Raw genomic sequence first — 7,898 nt, 5'->3', positions numbered from 1 at the left:
AAAAAAAAAAAAAAAATTCTAAATACATACTCCAAAATATAATACAGCAGAGATGTGACTACCACACAAATGTAACATATTTTAATAGGTCAAAACTATTTAGACCTATTGCCATATTGGACCTATGTTGTCCAACATGGCAGCCACTAGCCACACGGGGCTCTTGAGCATGTGAACTGGAGCTAGTCTGAATTGAAATGTCCTCCAAGTGAAAAATTCACACTGGATTTCAAAGCCTTAGTATGAAGAAAATAAGTAAAATATCTTATTAATCACTGTTAATGTAATTACATATTTAAATGACAATATTTTATATGCCAAATTAATAAAATACATTAAAACTGTCTTAATAAGACTATCAAAAAATTTTAAATTATGCATGTGGCTCACATTGTATTTCTATTGGACAGCACTGGTTTAGATTACTGAAGGCCGAGAAAGGGGTCTTATCTACATATTGCTCAGATACCGCTTTGAGTATGGGATTAAGGGCAAGTGGAGCCCTTTGGACCAATCTTGTCTCATGATGTCCTGAAATTTCCATTTCTATAGCTGTTAAAATAATATAGTTATTTTCTATCCCAGACCCCAAAATATATTATTTAAGTTTTGAGAATTTTCATGATTACATAACGTTTTTGAAGAGACAGGAAACAGGATTTGAAGCAACGTAAGAATTAGGAGGAAAGAAAAGGGCCCCTGGATATTGATTGGTAGAGGCAGAGACCCGTATTTTCTGTCTATCCAAAACCTAATAGATTGCCAAGTACTTTTCCCACAGAAGCATTCTAAATCCATTTAATCCATAACTTGAATCAAAATTTGAAAGTGAACTTTCCTTTAGTCACATTTTAAAGAAACAGGCAAAAATACTTTTGTATAATTGCTCATATATATTTGCATATTCAATCTATTTTCTTTCCTTTTTTGTGGGGGGGAAGAGATAGGGTCTCGCTATGTTGCCCAGGCAAGTCTTAAACTCCTGGTCTCAAATGATCCTCCTGCTTCAGCCTCCCAGAGTGTTGGGATTACAGGTGTAAGCCACCACCCCCGCCACATGTAATCTATTGATTCCCAGCACTGGCTTCAGTGTTACCTTAGCTTGTCACTGTAGCTTTTCTGGTCCATTTGTAGTAGTAATCAGAATAATTGTTGTTGGAAGGGGAATTTTTGGTTTTTAAAAAAGCTAAATTAACAAATATACACTGAGAATATATTGCAACAACAGAAAAATTATTATGAAAATATTCATTGGAACCAAGTCATAAGAAAAAAAAAGAAAATAGTTTCTCTGGGTCTTTGGATTGACTAAAATCATTTTGTTCATACTAGTCCTTGCCTATAAGGCTGTCTTTCCATAGCATCAGAATTATATTTACAACTGCAGTATTAAATATGCAAGATTATTAACTCGGATGGCAGTTTCTCCATTTATATATTCAGGTTAAATAACCACTTAAAATAGTCACATTCTTTTAAGTTGGAAAAAAATACTACCTTTAAAGAATATTTCTTTTTAAAAAAGCAGTTTCAGGGCCAGGCACAGTGGCTCACGCCTGTAATCCCAGCACTTTGGAAGGCCAAGGAGGGGAGATCACTGAGATCAGGAGTTTGAGACCAGCCTGGGTAACACGGTGGAACCCCGCCTCTATTAAAAATACAAAAATTAGCCAGGCATGGCGGCGAGCATCTGTAGTCCCAGCTACTCGGGAGGCTGAGGCAGGAGAATCACTTGAACCCGGGAGGCAGTGGTTGCAGTGAGCTGAGATCACACCATTGCACTCCAGCCTGGGCAACAGAACAAGACTCTATCTCAAAAATAAAAGTAGTTTTAAAACGGAGAGACAACTTATTTTTTTAGTTGACATAAAATTTTAAATAGTAGAAAAGGGTAAAATAATGAAAAGTTATTTTCCGTCTCCCACAGATCTTATTCCCCTAATCCCTGTCCCTAGAAACAGCCACTGTTAGAAGTATCTTGGGTATCATTCCCAGAAATATTCTATGTATTTACAAGCATACAAAAATCAATATAACCACAGATGAATATGAAAATGCATGTACAGATATATAATCCCTTAAATACAATGTGCTATATCCATACAAAGTAACATTATTTAGCTAAAAATAGGAAGAAAGTACTGATCCATGCTACCATGGATGAACCCTGAAAACATGCCAAGGAACAGACGCTAGGCACAAAAGGCCACATATATTGTATGATTCCACTCATGGGAAATGTTCATATAAGACAAATCCATAGAGACAGAAGCTAAATTAGGATTGCCAGGGGCTGGGGGAAGGAGCCAATGGGAGTGATTGCTAATGGGTAAAGGGTTTTGTTTGGGGGTGATGAAAATGTTCTGGAATTACATAGTGGTGATGGTTGCACAACATTTTTTTTTTTTTTGAGATGGAATCTCGTTCTGTTGCCCGGGCTGGAGCGCAGTGGCATGTTCTTGTCTCACTGCAATCTCCACCTCCCGAGTTCAGACGATTCCCCCGCCTCAGCCGCCTGAGTAGCTGGGATTACAGGCATGCGCCACTACACCCAGCTAACTTTTTGTATTTTAGTAGAGACGGGGTTTCACCATGTTGGCCAGGATGGTCTCGACCTTCTGACCTCATGATCCACCCGTCTCGGCCACCCAAAGTGCTAGGATTACAGACGTGGCACCCTGCATAACACTTTTAATATAATAAAAGCTATTGAATCGTACACTCTTTTTGGAGGGAGGAACCAGAATCTTGCTCTGTCGCCCAGGCTGGAGTGCAGTGGCATGATCTTGGCTCACTGTAACCTCTGTCTCCCAGGTTCAAGTGATTCTCGTGCTTCAGTCTCCCTAACAGCTGGAATTAAAGGCACCTGCCACCACACTCAGCTGATTTTTGTATTTTTAGTACAGACGGGGTTTTACCATGTTGGCCAGGCTGGTCTCAAACTCCTGACCTCAAGTGATCCACCTGCCTCGGCCTACCAGAGTGCTGACATTACAGGCCTGAGCCACTGCACCTGGCCTCATACACTTTAAAATGATTTAAATGATCACTTTTATATTAGATGAATTTTTTCTCAATTTAAAAAAATCAAAATATGCACAATTTTTTTTTACTCTGTACAATGTGTTGAACCTTTTACTCTTCCCTTAATAACACAGTCTTTTCATTTTTATAAAGTCAGATTTATCAATCTTCTCTATTATGGCTCCTTGGACCAATGCATCTTTTATCTCCTTGAATGTATTAAGCATATTTATTTTAAACTCTGAGTCAGAAAATGCCACTAACTAAATACCCTACAGGTCTGTTTCCATTGTTTGTTGTTTGCCTCTGTTTTCTTTCATGCGTATTATAACCTCCTGTGCTCGGTTATATTTGTATTGAGTACTGGAAATTGCATATGAAAAACTGAGGCCAGATGCAGTGGCTCATGCCTATAATCCCGGCACTTTGGGAAGCCGAGGTGGGAGGATCACTTGAGGCCAAGAGTTCGAGACCAGCCTGGGCAACACAGTGAAACCTTGTCTCTACCAAAAACTAATAAAAAATTATCTGGGGATGATGGCATGTGCCTACAGTCCCAGCTACTCGAGAGGTGGAGGGGGGAGGATTGCTTTAGCCCAGAAGATCAAGGTTGCAGTGAGCTATGATAGTGCCACCACTCTCCAGCCTGGGTGACAGAGTGTGACCCTGTCTTAGAAAGAAAGAAAGAGCAAGAAAGAAAGAAAGAAAGAAGAGAGAGAGAGGGAAGGATGGAAGGAGGGAAGGAGGGAAGGAAGGAAGGAAGGAAGGAAGGAAGGAAGGAAGGAAGGAAGGAAGGAAGAATAAATAGGCCGGGCTCGGTGGCTCACACTGGTAATCCCAGCACTTTAGGAGGCTGACGCGGGTGGATCACGAAGTCAGGAGGTCAAGACCATCCTGGCTAACAAAGTGAAACCCCATCTCTACTAAAACTATAAAAAATTAGCTGGGGGTAGTGGCACGCGCCTGTAGTCTCAGCTACTCAGGAGGCTGAGGCAGGAGAATCGCTTGAACCAGGGAGGCGGAGGTTGCAGTAAGCCAAGATCTCGCCACTGGACTCCAGCCTGGGCAACAGGATGAGACTCTATCTCAAAAAAAAATAAAAGAAAAGAAAAACTGAACAATTAATCTCAGGCCTATTGTCTTCCAGAGAGGACTTAATTTGCTTTTGGCAGGTGGTTAGGAGCATTAGCTATCTAAGATTATCTCAATTCAGTCTCAGAAATTACATGATTTGATCCCTGAAAAGTCAGTCTTCCGGTACACTCTTACTCCTAGGTATGCCCTTTAGGGTCCTAACCTGAGAATGAGAGTATTGGGGTGATATCAGAGAAAATGGTCATTTAGGCAGCTCTAAGGTCCCATTCCTCCACAAAAACATTGAATATCAAGCAAAAAAAAAAAGACAAAAAACTCTGTCAGAATCACCTTTGTCAGAACTCTGGAAAATACTCAAAGTTTATAGTAACCAAACAAACAGTGAATGAAGGAAAAGGAAACTGAACAATGGTTCAGTGCAAGCGGGAAGTAAAGACTAAGATTTGTAAATGGCCCAAGGAGTTGAAGGACGGCTCCAACACATAGCCAATCTGCAAATATTTTTTTTTCTTTTCTTTTTTAAAAAAATCGCTTCTGGTGTTCAAGGAAATCTCCGTCAAAACACTAACTTAACACAAGCTAAAGCAACAGAGATTTCAGAGACCACACACAACTAGACTTAACAGATATCTACTAAACACTCTACCTAACAAAAGCAGACTATACATTGTTCTCAAGGACACATGGAACATTCTCCAGGATAGACCAGATGTTAGGCCATAAAATAAACCTCATCAAATTTAAAAAGACTGAAATCATGCAAAGTATCTTCTTTGACCACAATGGAATGAAACTAGAAATCAATAACAGAAGCAAAACTGGAAAATTCATAAATATGTAGAAATTACACAACATACTCTTAAAAAAAGCCCATGGGTAAAAAAAATAATAAAGACAGATCACAAGGGAAATTAGAAAATACTTTGAGATGAATAAAAATGAAAACACAACATACCAAAACGTATGGGATTACAGCAAAAGCAGTGTTCAGAGAGAAATTTGTAGCTGTAAAAGCATACATTAAAAAAGAAGGATCTCAAATCAATAAACTAACAACATTTTCACAAAGAAAATAAGAATTAGAGTGGACATAAATGAAATAAAGAATAGAAAAACAATAGAGAGAAATAGAAAAGCAAAAGAGAAAATCAACAAAACCAAAAGTTGGTTATTTGAGAAGATCAACAAAATTAATAAACCTTTAAACTAGACTGACTAGGAAAAAAAAAAGAGAGAAAATGAAAATAACTAAAATCAGAAACTAAAATGGGGACATTACCATCAACCTTAAAGAAATATAAAAGGGTTATGAGAGAATACTATGAACAATTGTACACCAACAAATTAGATAACTTAGAGAAGATGAACAAATTCTTAGAAACTCACAAATTACCAAAACAGACTCAAGAAGAAATAAAAAATCTTAAGAGATCTAGAACAAGTGAAGAGATTAGATCAGTCACCAAAAACCTCCTAACAAAGAAAAGTCCAAGACCAAATGGCTTCAGTGGTGAACTCCATTAAACATTTAAATTAGAATTAACACCAATCTTTCTGAAACTCTTCCAAAAAATAGAATAAAAGGAAGCAATTCCTAACCCACTCTATGAGATCAGTATTACCCTGATACCAAAGCCAGGCAAAAACATTACAGTACAAGAAAAGAAAATTACAGACCAATATCGCTTATGAAATGGATGCACAAATTCTCAACATAATTCCAGCAAACCAAATACAACAGCATTTTAAAGGGATTATATACCAAGGCCAAGAGGGATTTATTCCAGAAATGCACGGTTGGTTCAATATAAGAAAATTAATCAATACATCACACCACATTAATTGATGTAATATATATTAATAGAACAAGAGGAAAAAACCCTACACAATCAGAAAAAAAAAAAAAAAAAAAGCAACTGACAACATCCAACACCTTTTCATGATAAAAACACTCAGAAAACTAAGAATTGAAGGAAGTTTCCTCAACATGATAAAAGACTTTTATGAAAAACCTAAAACTAACATTAAAATCAGTGATGAAAGACTGAAAGCTTTCCCCCTATGAGGAGGAACAAGATAAACATGCCTACTTTCACACTGCTATTCAATATTGTGGTAGAACTTCTAGCCAGAGCAATTGAGCAAGAAAAAGAAACAAAAGACATCCAAATCAGAAAGGAGGAAATAAAACTATTTTCACAGATAACATGATCTGGTATATAGAATATTCCAAAGAGTAACACACACACACACACACACACACACACACACACACAAACTACTAGAGCTAACAAGTATATTCATCAAGGCTCCAGAGTATAAGATCAACACACAAATAATAAGCAATCAAAAAAGGAATTAAGAAAATAATTCCTTTTATAATATCAACCAAAAGAATAAATTGTTTAAGAATAAATTTAACCAAGGTAATGAAAGACTTGTCCACTAAAAACTACAAAACGTTGCTGAAAAAAATTAAAGATATAAATAAATGGAAAGACACCATGGATTGAAATACGTAAATTGTCAAGATGGCAATATTACCCAAAGTGATATAGCAATTCAATGCAATCCCTATCAAACTCCCAACAGGCTTTTTTGCAGAAATGGAAAATTTGATCTTCAAATTCATTGCAAGGGGCCCCAAATAGACAAACAATAATGAAGAACAACTTCAACATTACAAAAGAACAAAGTTGAAGGACTCACACTTCCCTATTTCAAAACTTGTTACAAAGCTACAGCAATCAATACAGTGTGGTACTGGCATAGACACATAGACCAATAGAACAGAACTGAGAGTCCAGTAAAAAACCCCTATGTCTATGGTCTATAGATTCTTTTTCTTTTTTGAGACAGAGTCTTACTTTCTCGCCCAGGCTAGAGTGCAGTGGCATGATCTTGGCTCACTGCAACCTCCACCTTTTGGGTTCAAGTGATTCTCCAGCCTCAGTCTCTCAAGTAGCTGGGATTACAGTCACAAGCTACCATGCCTGGCTAATTTTTGTATTTTTAGTAGAGACGGGGTTTTACTATGTTGGCCAGGCTGGTCTTAAACTCCTGACCTCAGGTGATCTGCCCGCCTCGGCCTTCCAAAGTACTGGGATTACAAGCATGAGCCACTGTACCTGGCCTGGCCTACTGATTTTTCACAAGGGTGCAAAGACCACTCAATGGGGAAAGAACAGTCTCTTCAACAGATGGTGCTGGGACAACTGCATATCCATATGCAAAAAATTAATTTTGACTTCATACCATATATAGAAACTAACTTAAAATTATTCACAGACATAAGTGTAAAAGCTAAAACTATAAAACTCTTAGAAGAAAACATAGAGGCAAGTCTTCATGACCTTAGATTTGACAATGCATTCTTAGATATGACATCAAAAGCACAAGTAACCAAGAAAAAACATGGATAAACTGGACTTTATCAAAATTTAATGCTTTTATGCATCAAAGTACATTAACAAGAAAATGAAAAGACAATCTACAGAATGGGAGCAAATATTTGCAAATCATGTATCTGATAAGGAATTTATATCCAGAAAGAACTCTTATAATTCAATAACAAAAAGTCTGGGCCAGATTCAGTGGCTTATGCCTGTAATCCCAGCACTTTGGGAGGCTGAGGTGGGTGGATCATGAGGTCAGGAGTTTGAGACCAGCCTGGACAAGATGGTGAAACCCCCCTCTACCAAAAATACAAAAATTAGCTGGGCATGGTGGCACGTGCCTGTAATCCCAGCTACTCAGGAGGCTGAGGCAGGAGAATCACT

At 37.8% G+C, this 7,898-nt stretch overlaps 1 protein-coding gene across 1 annotated transcript in view; it reads right to left on the bottom strand.

Moving 5' to 3' along the window:
• The window catches only part of PPEF1 (protein phosphatase with EF-hand domain 1), a 157,839-nt gene that overhangs the window by 76,816 nt on the left and 73,125 nt on the right, over window positions 1–7,898 (bottom strand). The window lies entirely within an intron of this gene.

This window comes from Cebus imitator, unplaced genomic scaffold, assembly GCF_001604975.1.
Source record: "Cebus imitator isolate Cc_AM_T3 unplaced genomic scaffold, Cebus_imitator-1.0 Scaffold128, whole genome shotgun sequence".
Taxonomy (NCBI): Eukaryota; Metazoa; Chordata; class Mammalia; order Primates; family Cebidae; genus Cebus; species Cebus imitator.
Note: the sequence above shows the minus strand (reverse complement) of the source record. Positions and strands in the feature narration are given on the sequence as shown.